We start from the raw sequence: 21,754 nt of genomic DNA, 5'->3' as shown, positions 1-21,754 counted from the left end.
GGCGGAGTTCGGGGAAGTGTGGGGGCTGTGCAATCCTCCTGGAGGAGGGGAATTCAGGCATTCCCCTCGGAGCAAGAGGAGGAGGGAGCGAGACAAAGAATAGATCGAGAGCCAACATTCCCCTGGTGTCTGAGCAGGATCCCTCTCTGAGCAGTCCAGTCTCCAGCTGTTTAGAGGCTGGTTCGTGTGTGTCCCCTCAGGGTGGAGAGGATGTGTTTTGAGAGGACGCCAGTTACAGTGTTGTTAGCGTCGATACCCATTGCTCCTCTCCCTGAGCACACAGGCAGCCGCCACTGACTGTGGGGTACGTGCTTTCGCTTGGCTCACCCCCAGATGAACGTAACAGGCTGAATAAATCACTGTGGGTACTCCCCAGAAACCCGTATAGTGTCAATTAAAGGAGCTCAGAGCAATGCGTTTATTTGAAAGGAGGGAAAATATCTGCAAACTGAATCTGGTGAGAATAACACATTTGAAATGTTTAAGCAGCCCAGCCTTTAATACCATCCATTTATAGCATCACGTGGTGTGCATGCCTAGAGGAACAGGCCCGACTGATGTCGGCTGGCTGGCTCAGTAGTTTACAGGCAGCGAGGGGTGTTGTGGTGAGTTCCCCCCCCCCCACCTTATTCACAAATAAATTGAATCAAAACAAGCCGCAGCTTTTCCTGCACTTTGATTCGTCCCCCATGGCGTTGAAAGGGACTGCCCACTGAGTTGGCAGATTAGCTGCGTTCCATTGGTTGGCTCAGATGAATACTAATACATTCTATTCCCAACTGTCCCCAAGAGGCCCATAGTATAGTATATATAGATTTGATTCCTAAAAACATTTAGAGTGCATTTTCTGTGCTTCATTCAGCACCACAATTCCCTGTGAAATGTGAGGATCTACAGAACGCTAGTAAGAGACTTGCATAATCTTTCATACAGGCCGAGTCAATATCATGTGACAAAAAGTCAATGCCTTAATTGCCTTGTTAATGCACTAGGACATTTGTAATACACTGCAACAGGGGAGCGTGTGTCAAACGTAAACAGTTTGTGTATTGGGTATGAATGACACACTACATGACCAAAAGTATGTGGGCACCTGCTCGTCGAGCAACTTACTCTAAAATCACGGTCATTAATATGGAGTTCCCTCTTTGCTGCTATATCAGCCTCCACTCTTCTGGGAAGGCTTCCCACTAGATGTTGGGACATTGCTGCGGGGACTTGCTTCCATTTAGCCACAATAGCATTAGTGAGGTCAGGCACTGATGTTGGGCGAGTAGGTCTGGCTCACACTCGGCGTTCCAACTCCAAAGATGTTCGTTGGGGTTGAGGTCAGGGCTCTCTGTAGGTCAGTCAAGTTCTTCCACACCGATCATGAAAAACCATTTTTTGTATGGACCTTTATGCACGGGGGCATTGTCATGCTGAAAGAGGAAAGGGTATGTGGAACCACAGAATCGTCGAGAAAGTCTGTATGCTGTAGCGTTAAAATGTCCCTTTACTGCAACTAAGCGGCCAAGCCCGAAACATGAAAAACAGCCCCAGACCATTATTCCTGCTCCACCAAACTTTACACAGTTGGCACTATGGTAGTGTTCTCCTGGCATCTGCCAAACCCAGATTTGTCCGTTGGACTGCCAGATGGTGAAGTGTGATTCATCAATCCATAGAACTCGTTTCCCCTGCTCCAAGGTCCAATCAATCCATTGAACTCGTTTCCCCTGCTCCAAGGTCCAATCAATCCATAGAACTCGTTTCCCCTGCTCCAAGGTCCAAATACGGCGAGCTGTACACCACTCCAGCAGACGCTTGGCTGCGACTTGGCTGCTCGGCCATGAAAACCCATGTCATGGAGCTTCCAATTAACTCTTCTTATGCCGACGTTGCTTCCAGAGGCAGTTTGAAACTCTGCAATGATGGTTGCAACAGAGGAGAGACGATTTTTACACGCTACGGGCTAGTAAGAGTGGTTAGAGCATTGGACTAGTAACCGAAAGGTTACAAGTTCAAATCCCCAAGCTGACAAGGTACAAAATCTGTCGTTCTGCCCTTGAACAGGCAGTTAACCCACTGTTCCTAGGCCGTCATTGAAAATAAGAATTTGTTCTTAACTGACTTGCCTGGTTAAATAAAAGTTTTAAATAAAAAATCAAAACACTCGCTACGCGCTTCAACACTCGATGGTCCCGTTCTGTGAGTTTGTGACGCCTACCACTTTGCGACTGAACCATTGTTATTGTGAAGTGGAACCGTTTAGGAGCAACAGCACTTGTGGACAAGTGGCATCCTATGACGGTGCCATGTTTGTCTATGGAGATTGCATGGCGGTGTGCTTGATTTTATACAGCTGTTGCTGAAATTGCCTAATTCACTAATTTGAAGGGTTGTCCACATACTTTTGTATATATAGTGTATTTTCTTAGTACGAATGGTATTTTACTCAAGTGTAAGCAGTCTAGCTACAATAATGTATGGCTGAGGTAGTGAGGAACACAATAAACATGTCTCTTTACAAATTGTGTAAGTCTATAGACATTTTAATATCACAGTTAATACGACAAATTTAGGTCGAGGGAAACACAAGCAACCTCCCGTCACGCATTGAACTGGTAAACCTCAGGTTCCAGGTTCCACGTTGCCAGAAAATGATTCTATATATTATGAGCTAGGGAACCACAGTACACACACACACAAAACAGAGAGCCCTCCCCGAGCACTGTTCCCATGTTAGGTTGTTAGGTGAGACGGGGGTCTTTCTCCCCCCATCATGGGAATGTGTCTTGGCTTCATTTTCACACAAACCCAATCCTCACAGGGTAGGTTAAGTATAGACAATGGACGGCGCTAATTGTTATCACTGAACACTAGAGCTGTAGAATTCTCCCTCCCTCTCTGTGTTTGCAGGCTAGGGCAACCTTTTGTAGCCTGGCTGTCAGGTAGCGTCAGCCTGCTCAGTCATATCTCTGGAGAGCGCGCACACACATACTGTACAGCCTCGAGACAGCTAGCGCATCACTGGACAGCCAGGCTGCTACAGAACACAATGGGCTCCTTTGTGGGTTGTCGTCTGGGCATTAGAGTAGTGTGTGTACGTGTGGGGGGAGTTGGGGAATCATTAAAAACAGAGGGAGAGAGAAAGAGAAGAATGATGATGATGCAAATCGCACATGGGATGGGAACCCACCACTACCCTCCCGTTCATTCTCTCTCTCTTTATCTCTCCCTCTTCTCTCTCTTTCCCTCCCAAGTCATGGAGTCTCATAAGCCCAGCCAAGCCCATTCCACAGGACTCCTCACTCTCAAAACAATCTGTGAGATAACTTCCTGAAAAGCAATCAACCTCCCATTTCCTCTTTCACTTCCCTATCCCTCATTTGTCTTCTTTTCTCACTACACTGGCCCCTGCTTCCTAATGTAATCCATCTACCCCTCTCTCCTCCTCCCTTCTCTACCTCCCCATCTCCTCCCGCCACCTCCCTCCGTCCGTCCATCTCACCGCCTCTCTCCCTCCCTCCGCCTCCCTCCCACCGTCTCTCTCCCTCCGTCTCGCCGCCTCGCTCGCTCCCTCCCTCCGTCTCTCTCCCTCCCTCCCTCCGTCCATCTGGCCGCCTCTCTCCCTCCCTCCCTCCCTCCACCTCGCCGCCTCTCTCCCTCCCTCCGTCTCTCTCCCTCCCTCCCTCCATCTCACCGCCTCTCTCCCTCCCTCCCTCCGTCTCTCTCCCTCCCTCCGCCTCCCTCCCTCCGTCTCTCTCCCTCCGTCTCTCTCCCTCCCTCCCTCCCTCCCTCCGTCCCTCTCCCTCCCTCCCTCCGTCCGTCTGGCCGCCTCTCTCCCTCCCTCCCTCCGTCTCGCCGCCTCTCTCCTTTCCTCCATCTCGCCGCCTCTCTCCTTTCCTCCGTCTCGCCGCCTCTCTCCATCCCTCCCTCCCTCCGTCCGTCTCGCCGCCCTCCCTCCCTCCGTCCGTCTCTCTCCCTCCCGCCTTGCCACCTCTCTCCCTCCCTCCCGCCTTGCCGCCTCTCTCCCGCCCCCCCTCCCTCCGTCCGTCTCTCTCCCTCCCCGCCTTGCCACCTCTCTCCCTCCCTCTCGCCGCCGCCGCCTCTCCCTCCCTCCCTCCTCCTCTCCGCCGCCTATCTCCCTCCCTCCCTCAGTCTCGCCGCCGCCTCTCTCCCTCCCTCCCTCAGTCTCGCCGCCGCCTCTCTCCCTCCCTCCCTCAGTCTCGCCGCCACCTCTCCTCCCTCCCTCAGTCTCGCCGCCGCCTCTCTCCCTCCCTCCCTCAGTCTCACCGCCACCTCTCTCCTCCCTCCTACCTCCCTCTCGCCGCCGCCTCTCTCCCTCCCTCCCTCAGTCTCGCCGCCGCCTCTCTCCCTCCCTCTCGCCGCCGCCTCTCTCCCTCCCTCCCTCAGTCCTCGCCGCCATCTCTCTTCCTCCCTCCCTCAGTCTTGCCGCCGCCTCTCTCCCTCTCGCCGCCTCTCTCCCTCCCTCCGTCTTGCTCCCGCTCTGCCTCTCTCCCTCCCTCTCGCCGCCTCTCTTCCTCCCTCCCTCAGTCCTCGCCGCCTCTCGCCGCCTCTCTTCCTCCCTCCCTCAGTCTCGCGCCGCCTCCTCCCTCCCTCTGTCAGTCTCCCTCCCTCCCTCCCTCCCTCCCGCCGCCTCTCTCCCTCCCTCTCACCACCTCGCTCCCGCGCTTCCTCCTCCCTCCCTCCCTCTGTCCGTCGCTCTCCCCTCACCTCACTCCCTCCCTCCCTCCCTCCCTCCCTCCCTCCCTCCTGTCAGTCTCTCTCCTTCCCTCCCTCTGTCCGTCTCTCTCCTTTCCCTCCCTCTGTCCGTCTCTCTTCCCTTCCTCCCTCTGTCCGTCTCTCTTCCTCCCTCCCTCCCTCCCTCTGTCCCGTCTCTCTCCCCCCTCTGTCCGTCTCTCCCTCCCCTGTCCGTCTCCTCTCCCTCCCTCTCCCTCCTCTCCCGTCTCTCTCCCTCCCTCTTGTCCGTCCGTCTCTCCCTCCGTGCCGTCTCTCTCCCCGGTCCCTCCCTCCCTCTGTCCGTTCGCTCTCTCCCTCCCCTCCTCCCTCCCTCCCTCCTCTGTCCCGTTCCGTCCGTCGTCTCTCCCTCCTCTGTCCGTCCGTCCGTTTCTCCCTCCCTCTGTCCGTCCGTCCGTCTCTCTCCCTCCCTCTGTCCGTCCTCCGTCTCTCTTCCCTCCTCTGTCCGTGCCGTCCGTCTCTCTCCCCCCGTCTGGTCGTCCGTCCGTCCGTCCCCCCTGTCCGTCTTCTCCCTCCCTCTGTCCGTCCGTCCGTTCCGTCTTCCCCCCCTCTGTCCACGTCCGTCCAGTCGTCTCTCCCTCCCCTCTGGTCCGTTCCGTCCGTCCTCTCTCTCCTCCCCTCCGTCCGCCCGTCCGTCCGTCTCTCCTCCCTCCCTCCGTCCGTCCCCGTTCCCCCCTGTCCGTCCGTCTCGTCCGTCTCTCTCCCTCCCTCTGTCCGTCCGTCCGTCCGTCTCTCTCCCTCCCTCTGTCCGTCCGTCCGTCCGTCTCTCTCCCTCCCTCTGTCCGTCCGTCCGTCCGTCTCTCTCCCTCCCTCCGTCCGTCCGTCCGTCCGTCTCTCTCCCTCCCTCTGTCCGTCCGTCCGTCCGTCTCTCTCCCTCCCTCTGTCCGTCCGTCGTCCGTCTCTCTCCCTCCCTCTGTCCGTCCGTACCGGCTCTCTCCCTCCCTCCTGTCCGGTCCGTCCGTCTTCTCTCCCCTCCCTCTGTCCGGCCGGTCCGTCGTCTGTCCTCCCGTCCCTCTCTCCCTGTCCCGTCTGTCCCGTCCGTCCGTCTCTCATCCCTCACTCTGTCCGCCGTCCGTCCGTCTCTCTCCCCTCCCTCTTGCCGTCCGTCCGTCTCTCTCACCTCCCTCTGTCCGTCCGTCCCGTCTTCTCTTCCCGCCCTCTGTCCGTCCGCCGTCTATGTCCGTAGTCCGTCTCTCTCCCTCCCTCTGTCCGTCCGTCCGTCTCTCTCCTCCCTCCCTCTGTCGTCCGTCCGCTCTCCTCCCTCCCTCTGTCCGTCCGTCCGTCCTGCTCTCTCCCTCCCTTCCGTCCCGTCCGTCACGTCTCTCTCCCTCCCTCTGTCCGTCCTCCGTCCGTCTCTCTCCCTCCCTCTGTCCGTCCGTCCGTCCGTCTCTCTCCTCCTCCTCTGTCCGTCCGTCCGTCCGTCTCCCTCCCTCCCTCTGTCCGTCCGTCTCTCTCCCTCCCTCTGTCCGTCCGTCTCTCTCCCTCCCTCTGTCCGTCCGTCTCTCTCCCTCCCTCTGTCCGTCCGTCTCTCTCCCTCCCTCTGTCCGTCCGTCTCTCTCCCTCCCTCCCTCTGTCCGTCCGTCTCTCTCCCTCCCTCTGTCCGTCCGTCTCTCCCTCCCTCTGTCCGTCCGTCCCTCTCCCTCCCTCTGTCCGTCCGTCTCTCTCCCTCCCTCTGTCCGTCCGTCTCTCTCCCCTCCTCTGTCCGTCCGTCTCTCTCCCTCCCTCTGGTCCGTCCGTCTCTCTCCTCCCTCTGTCCGTGCCGTCTCTCTCCCTCTCCGTCCGTCCGTCTCTCTCCCTCCGTCCGTCTCCCTCCGTCCGTCCGTCCGTCCGTCTCCCTCCGTCCGTCCGTCCGTCCGTTCTCCCTCCCTCCGTCCGTCCGTCTCCCTCCCTCCGTCCGTCCGTCTCCCTCCCTCCGTCCGTCCGTCTCTCTGCCCTCCGTCCCTCCGTCCGTCTCTCTCCCTCCGTCCCTCCGTCCGTCTCTCTCTCTCCTCTCTCTCCCTCCCTCCGTCTCTCTCTCTTCTCCCTCCCTCCCTCCGTCCGTCTCTCTCTCTCCCTCCCTCCGTCCGTCTCTCTCTCTCCCCTCCCTCCGTCCGTCTCTCTCTCCTCCCTCCCTCCGTCCGTCCGTCTCTCTCTCTCTCTCTCCTCTCCTCCCTCCCTCCGTCTCTCTCTCTCCCTCCCTCCGTCCGTCTCTCTCTCTCCTCCCTCCGTCTCTCTCTCTCCCTCCCTCCCTCCGTCCGTCTCTCTCTCTCTCCCTCCCTCCCTCCGTCTCTCTCTCTCCCTCCCTCCTCCGTCCTCTCTCTCTCCCTCCCTCCCTCCGCTCTCTCCCTCCCTCCCTCCGTCCGTCTCTCTCTCTCCCTCCCTCCCTCCGTCCGTCCTCTCTCTCTCCCTCCCTCCGTCCGTCTCTCTCCCTCCCTCCGTCCGTCTCTCTCCCTCCCTCCCTCCGTCCGTCTCTCTCCCTCCCTCCCTCCCTCCGTCTCTCTCCCTCCGTCCGTCTCTCTCTCTCCCTCCCTCCGTCCGTCTCTCTCTCTCCCTCCCCCCTCCGTCTCTCTCTCTCTCCCTCCCGCCCTCCCTCCCTCCCTCCCCTCCTCTCTCTCTCTCTCTCTCCCTCCCTCCGTCCGTCTCTCTCTCCCTCCCTCCCTCCGTCTCTCTCTCTCCCTCCCCTCTCTCTCTCTCCCTCCCTCTGTCCGTCTCTCTTCTCCCTCCCTCCGTCCGTCTCTCTCTCTCCCTCCCTCCGTCCGTCCGTCTCTCTCCCTCCCTCCTTCCGTCTCTCTCCCTCCCTCCGTCCGTCTCTCTCTCTCCCTCCCTCCGTCCGTCTCTCTCTCTTTCTCCCTCCCTCCGTCCGTCTCTCTCCCTCCCTCCCCTCCGTCCCTCTCCCTCCCTCCCTCCGTCCGTCTCTCTCCCTCCCTCCCTCCGTCCGTCTCTCTCCCTCCCTCCCTCCGTCCGTCTCTCTCCCTCCCTCCCTCCGTCCGTCTCTCTCCCTCCCTCCCTCCGTCCGTCTCTCTCCCTCCCTCCCTCCGTCCGTCTCTCTCCCTCCCTCCGTCCGTCTCTCTCCCTCCGTCCGTCTCTCTCCCTCCCTCCGTCCGTCTCTCTCCCTCCCTCCGTCCGTCTCTCTCCCTCCCTCCGTCCGTCTCTCTCCCTCCCTCCCTCCGTCTCTCTCCCTCCCTCCCTCCGTCTCTCTCCCTCCCTCCCTCCGTCTCTCTCCCTCCCTCCCTCCGTCTCTCTCCCTCCCTCCCTCCGTCTCTCTCCCTCCCTCCCTCCGTCTCTCTCCCTCCCTCCCTCCGTCCGTCTCTCTCCCTCCCTCCGTCCGTCTCTCTCCCTCCCTCCGTCCGTCTCTCTCCCTCCCTCCGTCCGTCTCTCTCCCTCCCTCCGTCCGTCTCTCTCCCTCCCTCCGTCCGTCTCTCTCCCTCCCTCCGTCCGTCTCTCTCCCTCCCTCCGTCTGTCCGTCTCTGTCCGTCTCTCTTCCTCCCTCCCTCCCTCCATCCCTCCATCCGTCTCTCTCCCTCCCTCAGTCCGTCCGTCTCTGTCCGTCTCTCTTCCTCCCTCCCTCCCTCCCTCCATCCCTCCATCCATCTCGCCGCCTCTCTCTCTCTCTCTCTCGCCGCCTCGCTCCCCCTCTCCCAGGGCTTTATTGGCATGGGAAACATATGTTAACATTGCCAAAGCATTAACAGACATTACCATAACCAAACAAACATTTTAGATGAGATATTATATCAATTAGCTACTGGTGATGTACAGAGCCTTCGGAAAGTATTCAGACCCCTTTCCTTTTTTCCAGTGGCAGCGACTGGGAGACTGGTCAGGATCAAGGGAAAGATGAGCAGAGCAAAGTACAGAGAGATCTGTGATGAAAACCTGCTCCAGAGCGCTCAGGGCAAGAGGGGGACATGGAAAATCAGGTAAGCTGACTAGCGGTGGCTATTCAGCAGCCTGATGTTCTGAGGGGGGGGGGGGGGGGGGGGGGGGGGGGCTGTAGTGTAGTGATGGAAGCGGGGAGAACAGGCCGTGCCTCGGGGTGTCTGCGATCCCTGATGGATCTTCTTGGCCGGCAGTGTGCACCCAGTGGTGCGTTCGACTGAGTGTGCCACCGTCTGTAGAGCCTTTCGGTCCGCGGCAGGGGGGTTGGCATACCGCTCTGTGACGCAGCTCAACAGTACACTCTAAATGGCACTCCTAGAACACAGAGGGCCCTCTGGGACGAGCCATATTCCTTCAGCATCCTGAGGTTGAAGAGTCGCTGTCGTGCCTTCTTCACCATGGTGTCGGTGTGGTTTAACCACTTCAACACTCGATAGAGAGACATTACAGGATGGTCGTATACTGGACAACAGTCAAATATGAAATAGCAGCACCCCCCCCCCCCCCAATAAAGGCTTCCCTCTCAACGAAGGGGTCACTGTGCACAGGGCAGGGAGAAGATCGCTGGAGACTCATCTCATGGAGCAGAGCTGGCTCAAGCCAACGACCAAGGTCCTGTGGGAAACACAGGATCTAGCATTAACTAGTCCATCGGGAGGGATATTCTTCTGAGATGAGCATACTCGACAAAACTGGATCAGATATCCCTCCAGCTAGTTATTCCAGAACACTGTCACTGGTACAGCCCGTCGAGCATACAGTGTGATGGTGCCAACTGGGGAAAATGCCTTCATGGACTCGTGGCCATGAGTCTTACACAGCACAGTGAGAGATGGAAGGAAATGGCCTGGCGTCAAGGTGTGCAGTAATGAACCCTGGTCTTTACTTAGAGCCGGACTGTAACGCAGCGTGAAAAGGGCCTCCTTTCTTACAGCACAGGCATTCAGTGTGTCAGAGACTCTAAAGGGGGTGGCTGGCCTCGGATGAACGTTGCCGAAACTCCTCTTACAGCCGTCTGGATATCAATTCTCTCATTTACTAAATGATCAGTGGACTAGGGAGGCGGCCATTTACGTTAATGTTTATTCATAATGTCTGGCGCTTTTAATAGCAGAAGTGATCATCATTATCACCCTCAGCAATTAAAACAGATGGGATCTCCTCAGTGCTTAGCAGTTAGCATCCACTAACACACTGACGGCTATGGATAACTAGTTCTGTAGCCTGCTACTGTTAGCATCCGCTAAAACACTGACCGATTCGGATGACTAGGTAGCTTGTTACTGCTTTCCTCCCTGTGTAATACTGAACACTCGCGTACTGTAGGCTTCTGACTGGTGTGGTGCTGCTTTCATAGGCTCTCTGCGGGTGGATGTGGAGAGGTCCGCTTGTTAGGTATCAGTCGGTTGCCTTGTAGACCATAAAACTTCTTCTGAGCAGCAAGGCGGATAGATGTGCGTAGGAGACTTCGTGATTTATTACTTGCTCAGAGTCAGTGCTCATTTGGGGGGGGGGGGGGTGAGTATTGCTTGATGACTAGAGCTCTATGTCTTCTAATCCACCTGCCTTCACTGGTAGCTTTTTACATTAAATAAGGACGGGTCACATGGGGGAGGAAATACAAACAAGATGATGTTGTTTGTGAGGAGGGTTAAGGCAGAGTTCATGAAAGTCCTTTTGTCGGTTTGAATCCCATACGTGGCTTTGAGCGAGACGCCGAGACCCTTCACAAAAAGTTGAAAAAGGTTGTGTGGGATCTCAGCATGTTGCTCTACTGTCTGTCTGTCTGGTCTTTTTGTGTGTGTGTGTGTGTGTAACATGTCTAATCTGGAGAATGAGGCGCCCCAGTGAACACTCGTTCATCAACGAGGTGTGTGCTATCAGGGCTTGAAGACCCATATACAATTGTTTGTTGTTGTCATATCCCCAAAATATATAAATTAACTTACCACAACACATTTCAATAGAAAGTTAGCAAAAAATAGATAAGATGGTGAAACCATGGAGAGGTAAATACTTGTCTATTTATGAAACAAAATTACACTGATGAACTCTTTAATCATATCACAACTCATTTCTGGTGCTGCCTACTCCAGACGACTCATTTTTCAAATCATATGAGCAAAAAAATATTTCACTTAAATTTGGAACACTAAGCCAGACAAAATGAAATACGCCTATAAATGAACATGAGTTTGGGTGGCTGAAATTATTAAATATTAACGCATTAATCCGCTCACTAAAAGCTTCACTCATACAAAAGTTCTACTTAAACCAGAACTGGTTCTCCAGTACATAACTAAGAAAGGCTCATCCGTTGTTTAAATTTTTTTTGCGTTTATAAGGATCACAACTTGAAAATGAAACCTCGTTCAAAGTATCGCCCTTTCTTAAACAAGCCGTACAACCTTGTTACAATTTCATCCTCCTGAAAAGACAGTACAAATGTTACAACAAATATTGTGGTTAAAGATACTTTGGGATTTTGGAAATGACTTTTATCGAGCTCCTGGTTACCATGTTTATGTCTCCGTGTCCAGTATGAAGGAAGTTAGAGGCAGTTTTGTGAACCAATGCTAACTAGCGTTAGCGCAATGACTGGAAGTCTACTGGTGTCTGCTAGTATTCAGATAACTCTGGGGAAATAGAGTCTCATTGTCAAAATCCTGAAATATCACTTTAAACTCAAGTACACTTGATTGATAAACATTTACTGGTAAACAAAATGTATACATATACAGTTGAAGTCGCACGTTTACATACACTTATGTTGGAGTCATTAAAACTCATTTTTCAACCACTCCACATATTTATTGTTAACGAACTATAGTTTTGGCAAGTCGGTTAGGACATCTACTTTGTGCTTGACACAAGTCATTTTTCAAACAATTATTTATAGACAGGTTATTTCATTGTACCACAATTCCAGTGGGTCAGAAGGTTACATACACGAAGTTGACTATGCCTTTAAACAGCCAGGAAAATTCCAGAAAATTATGTCATGGCTTTAGAAGCTTCTGATAGGCTGACATCATTTGAGTCAATTGGAGGTGTACCTGTGGATGTATTTCAAGGCCTACCTTCAAACTCAGTGCCTCTTTGCTTGACATCATGGGAAAATCAAAAGAAATCAGCCAAGACCTCAGAAAAAAAATTGTAGACCTCCACAAGTCTAGTCTACCCTTGGGAACAATTTCCAAACACCTGAAGGTACCACGTTCATCTGTACAAACAATAGTACGCAAGTATAAACACCATGGGACCACGCAGCTGTCATACCGACAGGTTCTGTCTCCTAGAGATGAACGTACCTTGGTGTGAAAAGTGAAAATCCATCCCAGAACAATCCACAGTACAATCCACAGTAAAACGAATCCTGTATCGAAATAACCTGAAAGGCTGCTCAGCAAGGAAGAAGCCACTGCTCCAAAACCAGCATAAAAAAGCCAGACTACAGTTTACAACTGCACATGGGGACAAAGATCGTACTTTTGGGAGAAATGTCCTCTGGTCTGATGAAACAAAAATATAACCGTTTGGCCATTATGACCATTGTTATGTTTGGAGGAAAAAGGGGGAGGCTTGCAAGCCGAAGAACACCATCCTAACAGTGAGGCACAAGGGTGGCAGCATCATGTTGTGGGGGTGCTTTGCTGCAGGAGGGACTGATGCACTTCACAAGTAGATGGCATCATGAGGGTGGAAAGTTATGTGGATATATTGAAGCAACATCTCAAGACATCAGTCAGGAAGTTAAAGCTTGGTCGCAAATGGGTCTTACAAATGGACAATGACACCAAGCATACTTCCAAAGTTGTGGCAAAATGGCTTAAGGACAACAAAATCAAGGTATTCGAGTGGCCATCACAAAGCCCTGACATCAATCCTATAGAAAATGTGTGGGCAGAACTGAAAAAGCGTGTGTGAGCAAGGAGCCCTACAAACCTGACTCAGTTACACCAGCTCTGTCAGGAGGAATGGACCAAAATTCACCCAACTTATTGTGAGAATCTTGTGGAAGGCTACCTTAAATGTTTGACCCAAGTTAAACAATTTAAAGGCAATGCTACCAAATACTAATTGAGTGTATGTAAACTTCTGACCCACTGGGAATATGATGAAAGAACTCCACTCTTCTGGGAAGGTTTCCCACTAGATGTTGGAACATTGCTGCGTGGACTTCCATTCAGCCATAAGAGCATTAGTGTGGTCGGGCCCTGACGTTGGGCGATTAGGCCAAGCTCGCATTCATCCTGTGTTCGATGGGGTTGAGATCAGGGTTCTGTCCAGGCAGTCAAGTTCTTCCACACCGATCTCAACAAACCCTTTCTGTATGGATCTCGGTTTTTCCATCGGGGCATTGTGTACCACAGCGTCTCCTGACCCCTCCTGTCTCAGCCTCCAGTATTTATGCTGCAGTAGTTTATGTGTCGGGGGGCTAGGGTCAGTTTGTTATATCTGGAGTACTTCACCCGTCTTATCCGGTGTCCTGTGTGAATTTAAGTATGCTCTCTCTAATTCTCTCTCTCTTTCTTTCTCTCGGAGGACCTGAGCCCTAGGACCATGCCTCAGGACTACCTGGCATGACGACTCCTTGCTGTCCCCAGTCCACCTGGCCGTGCTGCTGCTCCAGTTTCAACTGTTCTGCCTGTGATTATTATTATTTGACCATGCTGGTCATTTATGAACATTTGAACATCTTGGCCATGTTCTGTTATAATCTCCACCCGGCACAGCCAGAAGAGGACTGGCCACCCCTCATAGCCCGGATCCTCTCTAAGTTTCTTCCTAGGTTTTGGCCTTTCTAGGGAGTTTTTGCTAGCCACCGTGCTTCTGCACCTGCATTGCTTGCTGTTTGGGGTTTTAGGCTGGGTTTCTGTACAGCACTTTGAGATATCAGCTGATGTATGAAGGGCTATATAAATAAATGTGATTGTCACGCTGACACAGAAAAGGGCCTTCCCCAAACTGTTGCCACAAAGTTGGAAGCACAGAATCGTCCAGAATGTCATTGTATGCTGTCGCGTTAACATTTCCCTTCACTGGAACTAAGGGGCCTAGCCCAAACCATGAAAAACAGCCCCACACCATTATTCCTCCTCCACCAAACTTTACAGTTGGCACTATGCATTGGGGCAGGTAGTGTTCTCTTGGCATCCGCCAAACCCAGATTCGTCCGTCGGACTGCCAGATTGTGAAGCGTGATTCACCACTCCAGAGAAGGCATTTCCACTGCTCCAGAGCGCAATGGCGGCGAGCTTTACACCACACCAGCCGACGCTTGGCGTTGCGCATGGTGATCTTAGGCTTGCGTGCGGCTGCTCGGCCATGGAAACCCATTTCATGAAGCTCCTGACGAACAGTTCTTGTGCTGATGTTGCTTCCAGAGGCAGTATGGAACTCGGTAGTGAGTGTGGCAACCAAGGACAGACGATTTTTACACACTACACCACTCAGCGGTCCCATTCTGTGAGCTGGATTTTATACACCTGTCAGCAACGGGTGTGGCTGAAATGGCCCAATCCACTCATTTGAAGGGGTGTCCAGATCTACTGTGTCACGCAACTATGAAATATGTGGGAATGTTTGCTTCATTCAAAGTTACAACCAACTGCTTGCAGCATTACGACAGAAATGGAAGAGGTAAGTGAAAGGGGGAGGTGGCAGTGTTCCCCCTATATTCATGGAGAGGGGAGAGAAAGAGTGTGGCTCAGAGGTGGAAAAGACAAGTTCTTCACCTGGATACATGGGCTAAGGTTTCTTTCACTTGCTTCAACAACGGACCTATGACTTGACAGTTTTATCTTTTACTTTATAAAAGCATTGAGCTCTTGAAAACATCTAAGATAACTAAAAGGACACCATATCCCATTTCTCACTATCTCAGGTCCCATTGAACCGGTCGATGGAATCTGAAGTCTGCAGGGACAGAACACATGAAGGCCTTGGAAATGCCAAACCAGCCAAACCAGACCCCCCCCCCCCCCCCCCCCAGAGACAGGATTCTTAGGTGTTAGTCCCCCAGTCCCCTCTCTTCCACACACAGAGACAGGACTCTCAGGTGTTAGTCCCTCAGTCCCCTCTCTTCCACACACAGAGACAGGACTCTCAGGTGTTAGTCCCCCAGTCCCCGCTATTCCACACACAGAGACAGGACTCTCAGGTGTTAGTCCCCCAGTCCCCTCTCTTCCACACACAGAGACAGGACTCTCAGGTGTTAGTCTCCCAGCTCAATGTGGGCCTATTCTGATCTAGCAGGGCAAGAGAAGTGCACTGTGCTCTTAGCCTCAACTTCAGCTGTCACTGACAATATGATCACCGATGCATCAGGAGAGGAGAAACATGGAGACTCAAGAACACAGAGAGGGGTATGTGTGTGTGCCACTGTCTCACACAAGGCAGAGAGGGGACATCCCATTGTCATGATGTACATATAAAAACCCATACAATGCTATAGCATTTCAAATGTAAACGATTTCATCATATGAGACATGCTGCACCTACAGATGAGCACTGTGTGTAAAGAGATACAGGAGCCTTGTTCCACTTACTGCCTCCAGCCCCGAGTAAGAGGCACCCGTGTGGATACGGTGTGACAGTGTGGAGAACGCATCCTCGTGGGATGCGGAGCCACGGGAGCTGCCTCGACGTGGGTCTCTTGTTGTGTCGACCTCGTACTGCCAGGATGCATGACTCATGCGACTCCCTTAAAATGCCAACGCACTGCCTGAGCACACGCACACATCTTTATTGTCGTGTGAGTCTCCTGTAGGCAGGGTAAGGGCCTGTGCACTTGTGTGTTTGTGGGAGAGATACAGTGTGCCCAGGTCTGGGTGCATGACTGTGGATCTGTGTTTGTACGGGGTCGTAAAATATAATTGTATTTGTCACAAGCTTCGTAGACAACAGGTATAGACTAACAGCGAAACACTTACTGACAGGTTATTTACCAACCATACAGAGTTCATGATGATAAGAGAAAACACAAAGAATTAGTAAAAAGTGCCAGTACCGAGTTCATGTGCAGGGGTACCAGGTCATTGAAGTAGCTATTATTATTATGATTATATATATTTTTTAAGTCAGTTAAGAACAAATTCTAATTTACAATGGCGGCCTAGGAACAGTGGGTTAACTGCCTTGTTCAGGGGGGCAGAACGACATATTTTTACCTTGTCAGCTCGGGGATTCGATCTAGCAACCTTTCGGTTACTAGTCCCAACGCTCTAACCACTAGGCTACCTGCCGTCCAATAGCCCCTAAAGCCATGTACTGTACATGCACAATACAGTAGGTAGGGGTCGTGACTAGGCAACGAGATAGATAATAAACAGTAGCAGCAGTGTATGTGTGTGGCGTCAGTATGCATGTGTGTGGGTTGGGGTGTCAGTGTAAGTATGCGTGAGTGTGTGGGCAAGAGAGTTAGTGCCAAGAAGGGTCAAATGCAGGTAGTCCAGGTAGGAGAAAAGGGGGGAGAAAAGGGGGTAAAAAATATATATATATTTTTTCAAACAGCTAATGTGGGAAACAAACATTATGTTGTCCGAGCTATAATACACATTATTTACAATACTATATACAATACAATACGATACAATACTGGTATCGTCCCAGTCCTAACGTACAGGGCGGCTCAATAAGCTCAGCTGAACGGACAAGACTAGGAGAGGTCAGAGGTCAGGCAGATCAGGCATTCTGAGGAGACAAGTTCACAAAAACGCATACAACAACTTCAGAACTACTTTGCTGTCGACGTCGGTGCAGTTTGAGCCAGTCTGAAGAGCATCGCTTGGTATTCACAGCAGAACAGATGTTTGATTTTAATCAATTTCACATGACTAGTGACGGACGGACGAGGCAGAAGGAGTGTATCCAAGCAGCGGGGAACGTCGGCGTGTTTGTGATCCTCGTGTTTTTTTTAACGATCAGCGCATTCACTCACCCGAGACAGTCGGCTAACACCCAATCTCCAGACGCACAGCCCAGTCTGGATTACAATCGCATGATGCTTAGAGAGGTGACGGACTACAGGCCATCTGTTAGGCCAGGATGAGATGAGGACCAGACAACAGCACCACAAAAACATCCTTCAGACACCCACATACAAGTTGAAAAATCCCTGTCAGGGGGTGTCACGTCATTTAACAAAAAAGAGGGGTCATCTCTCTCATCACCTGTCCACGTGGGAAAGCCTACATAGGATAAATGACAAGACAATTAAAACAACAACAGCCGAACACCGCAGCTCAATCAGGTGTAAGAACACTGACTACCCAGTAGCAGCTCACTGTTGGAGCTAACCATCCTATCTCTTCCCTCAAAAAAAATGTATGGAGCATGTTACCCTACCAAGGAGAGGAGGTAACGTTGAGACCTTACAACTACAGAGGGAGGCCTACTGGATAGCCTATCTAAAAAAACACTGACCCCTAGTGGGCTGAATATTGACTGATCTCAGGCCCCTTCCATGAACACTTCAACCCAATGAAAATGCTTTGCCTACAGTTTGCAAGCTTACACCGCATATCACGCTTCTCATAGTAATGCTCATTATGTGTTACTGTCGAACCACAAGGAGATATGTAATGAAATAGTGAAACATAGATGAAAGCACATTAAAAATGTAACAATAATGATTGTTGATTAACATATCGAATCACGTTGACACAAGACGTGAATAATTGCCTCGTGTATTCAACATCTCGACATGCGGGAAATATTTGTTTCATAGTTCCACTTACTATGACACACCCCTCACTGTGTTTTCATTGGCTGCACTAATCGCACCATTTCTTTCTACATAGCCCGGTTCAAGCATTTACCATGTCACCCTGAAGAAGGCACCGTGTGCCCGAAACGTTGGTCGCTATGCCAACTAAATATCTGGGAGCGTAATTCAAGTGCGCAACTTTTTCCTCTGTTAGCCAGCACCTCTACCAACCACTTTTGGGTGTGCTTCAACCTCTGCCTTTACTGAGCCAGTCTGAAGAGCATCGCCTGGTATTCACAAGAGAACAGGTTTGCGATTTAATCAATAATTTCATGACTAGTGACGGAATGGACGAGGCAGAATGAGTGAATCCAAGCAGAGGGGAACGTCGGCGTGTTTGTGATCCTCTTGTGTTTTTGTACGATCAGCGCATTCACTCATCCTAGACAGTCGGCTAACACCCAATCTCCAGACGCACAGCCTAGTCTGGATTACAATCGCATGATGCTTAGAGAGGTGACGGACTACAGGCCATCTGTTAGGCCAGGATGAGATGAGGACCAGGCCAGAACCATACTAAATCACAACTACAGTATATCATCAGTAAACCAGTCTATTTGGAGAAAGGTTGGTTTCCACCTACAGTGCCTGTGCAGTACTGTATGTGATTGGGTGGACGGAACTAAAGCCCACGTTGACTAAGGTCTATGACTCGGTGTGAATGGTCAGGGGGCAGAGTCCACCCGGATCAGTATAAACCTTCAACGACACAGCCCGGCGCAGCCCACTCCCCTTGGCTTGGCCGGAGCCATTGCTACGAGTATGATGTCATAGCCTTGGTGGAATCGTGGATGCGTCCAGGGTCACGGTCAAGGGACTGATTAGCTCCATGTGTGATCTGATGGCCATGGATTTGAGGAGCTCCGAGTCATCCCCATTCACAGGCCAACTCCCACACACATTACGGACTACATGGAGTACATTATAATGGATGTTACACCCTACCACCCCTCCCAGCTATTGTCGGTCATAGAAACAGTTTGTGTAGACTACAATCTTTCCCAGAAGGCTTAAATTAGTGCCTGCCTGCTTCATATCTGCCTGCTGATACACACACATCGTTAGAAGGGATAGAGGGAGTTATGTGAACCAGCACTACACTGTGAAACACGAAGCCTGTGTGTGCGTAAGTACAGCCGTGTGTGTGTGTGTGTGTGTGTGCGCGCGCGTGTGAGAAAGATTCCGAGAAAGAGCACAGAGAAAGAGTGTGTGCGCGTGCATGCCTGTCTGCCTTGTGTGTATGTGCGGTCCGAGAGATTAGAGAGTCGGTGAGGGAGTAGTGCAGTCTTTTGTGTTCTCCTCAGCTCCTCACCCGGTCCCTCAAAAGGTTCCTGTGGCAGCTGAAAGCAGCAGAAAGATGGGTCGTGACAGAACTGGGAGCAGCAGCCTGGAGCCGCTCCAAAGCTGCCTCCGCTTCGTCTCCTAACAATATATTAAAGAATAAACAGCTCAGGCTAACGGGACAAAAAAACATGAGAGGAGTCAGTGGTCTGGGCTCTGGAGAGAGAGTCTATGCATGAAGAATTACTAGCTGCTCTATACCAGTTCAAATGTATATCAGTTGTCCCACAGTATGACTTTTGAACTTTACACATTTGGTTCAATGATCTAATGCGAAAAACAAAATGGTGTAATCATTCTCAAGTCTCTCCTGGCAGGCGAGGAGAATGTATCAGGTTTCATTCCAGTGACTTGAATCATTGACTGGAGCACAGAAAACCAGGGAGAAGAATAGGAACCATTTGGATGACAATTCTGTATTTAATTAGGTGTGAGGGAACTGTGGGGAAATTCATCCAGCCTCTACAACACAATCCCCTTCTCCTGAAAATATCACCCAAACCGGATTAGCACTGGGAGAAAGCTACAGGAATGACTCGGCTCAGACCGCCAGAGAGAGAGGAGGAGGTAATGAGAGAGGGAGAAGGGGTAGAGAGGGATCGAGGGGGGAGAGGGAGGGAAAGAGATGGAGGTAGATAGAGACCAATGCTTTCTTTTCCCTCAGGAAGGCTGCGGAAGATGATAACACCACCTGTGGAGGCCATTTGTTAAACTAGGAGTCTCTTCACACTTTTCTAACCACTTCCGTAAAAACACCGTCGCCTACATATGTTACTCAAACACAAACTTGCGTACTTGCTACATCTCGACAGCTACCTCCAGAGGTAGAGCACAACAATCGCCCGACAGTTGCCCGCCCCCCCCCCCCCCCCCCCCCCCCCCCCCGGAGCAGGGCAGTGTGAACAGAATTGTCTTGTTGAGCCAACACGCCTACAGTATAAATGGTAATAGCAGCACAACGTTTTTGAAATGGCTCAAATGTAGACATTTTCCAAATATTTGAGACTTGTTTTACTGTGTTTTGATCTGAAATTGCAGTAACAGACGGGTTACATTTTGAAACTGTCGCAGCAGCTGCACTGAGCCACGTAAAACTATGGAGGCATTGTTTTCTTGGGGCCCAGAGTGTTTCCTGATCTGGTAGTATGCTAACCTAACCAACTCCGGACCCTAGTTGTAGCGTATGGCATGGTAATAAAAATCAGCTGTTATACGGGCTACCATGTGTTTTTTTTTTTTTAACTATCCTGGAAAAACTCCTGGCCTCAGGAAGGATGAAATCATTAAAACCCTTTACACAGACAAGAGGCCTCTTGCTGAGCTGGCTGTATGCAGTGCTGCATCGTGGAGGCCTTTGTATCTAAATTAAAAACACTCATACATTATGTCATCACTACTGTGTTGATTGATGAATCCCACGCCTTTGGATTGACACAATTTGCTTTTACCATATTGATAAAAATGTAGCCTGGTTTACTATACTTTTATATTTGTGTGAGAGGGTTAATCGTTCATTTCTGATAGGATAACGTTACTTGACGACATGCTGTTATAGCAACTCTGTGCTTTTGTTGCATTATTCAAGAGTGTAATGTGTTTGAGAAGAATGGGTTTGTGCTTACTGTCGTCTCGCAATTAATATTAATGGTCAACTTGAGCTGCCGACCAAGAATGTCGCGTTGCCAGCCACAACGAAAAGTCCGGCAAGGATATAATGTGAATCGAAAAGTTGAATTCTCTTTCGCCACTCTGCTCCACAGACTCTACTTCTAAACTATATAGACAAAAGTATGTGGACACTCCTTCAAATGAGTGGATTCAGCTATTTCAGCCACACCCGTTGCTGTCAGGTATATAAAATCGAGCACACAGCCATGCGATCTCCATAGACAAACATTGGCAGTAAAATGGCCATATTGAAGAGCTCAGTGACCTTGACATGGCACCGTCAGAGGATGCAAAATTTCCAACAAGTCAGTTTGTCAGATTTTTGCCGTCCTATAGCTTCCCCGGCCAACTGTAAGTTATGTTATTGTGAAGTGGAAACGTCTAGGAGCAACAAAGGCTCAGCCGCAAAGTGGTAGGCCACAAAAGATCACAGAATGGCACAGCAGAGTGCTGAAGTTTGTAGCGTGTAAAAATCGTTTCGTCCTTGGTTGCAACACTCACTACCAAGTTCCAAACTGCCTCTGGACGCAATGTCAGAACAAGAACTGTTCATCAGGAGCTTCATGAAATGGGTTTCCATGGCCGAGCAGCTGCACTCAAGCCTAAGATCACCATGCGCAACGCCAAGCGTCGGCTGAAGTGGTGTAAAGCTCGCCGCCATTGGACATTGCAGTAGTAGAAACACATTCTCTGGATTGATGAATCACCCTTCACCATCTGGCAGTCCGAAGGACGAATCTGGGTTTGGCGTATGCCAGAAGAACTCTACCTGCCCTAATGCGTAGTGCCAACTGTAAAGTTTGGTGGAGGAGGAATAATGGTCTGGAGCTGTTTCTCATGGTTCAGGCTAGGCCCCTTAGTTCCAGAGAAATCTTAATGCTGCAGCATACAATGCCATTCTAATTCTGTGCTTCCAACTTTGTGGTAACAGTTTGGGGAAGGCCCTTTCCCGTTTCAGCATGACAATGCCCCCGTGCACAAAGCGAGATCCATACAGAAATGGTTTGTTGAAATCGGTGTGGAAGAACTTGACTGGCCTGCACATCGCCCCAACCTCAACCCCATCTAACACCTTGGGGATGAGTTGGAATGCCGTCTACGAGCCAGTCGTAATTGCCCGACATCAGTGACCGACCTCCCTAATGCGCGTGGCTGAATGGAAGCAAGTCCTCGCAGCAATATTCCAACATCTAGAGGAAAGCCTTCCTAGAAGAGTGGAGGATGTTACAGCAGCAAAGAGGGGAGCAACTCTATAATGCCCATGATTTTGGAATGAGATGCTCGACGAGCAGGTGTCCACATACTCTTGGTCATGTCGTGTATCTTGTAGTGGGAGTAGGACCTAGAGGTGGAGAGAGAGCAGGAGGGAAAGAG

The 21,754-nt window shown here is 51.3% G+C and overlaps 1 protein-coding gene across 3 annotated transcripts in view; it reads right to left on the bottom strand.

Moving 5' to 3' along the window:
* The window catches only part of LOC109869451 (membrane-associated guanylate kinase, WW and PDZ domain-containing protein 3), a 187,238-nt gene that overhangs the window by 55,456 nt on the left and 110,028 nt on the right, over nucleotides 1-21,754 (bottom strand). The window lies entirely within an intron of this gene.

This window comes from Oncorhynchus kisutch, linkage group LG24 (genome assembly GCF_002021735.2).
Source record: "Oncorhynchus kisutch isolate 150728-3 linkage group LG24, Okis_V2, whole genome shotgun sequence".
NCBI classification, from domain to species: Eukaryota; Metazoa; Chordata; class Actinopteri; order Salmoniformes; family Salmonidae; genus Oncorhynchus; species Oncorhynchus kisutch.
The sequence above is the reverse complement of the archived record's forward strand: the minus strand, read 5'-3'. Positions and strand labels throughout refer to the sequence as shown.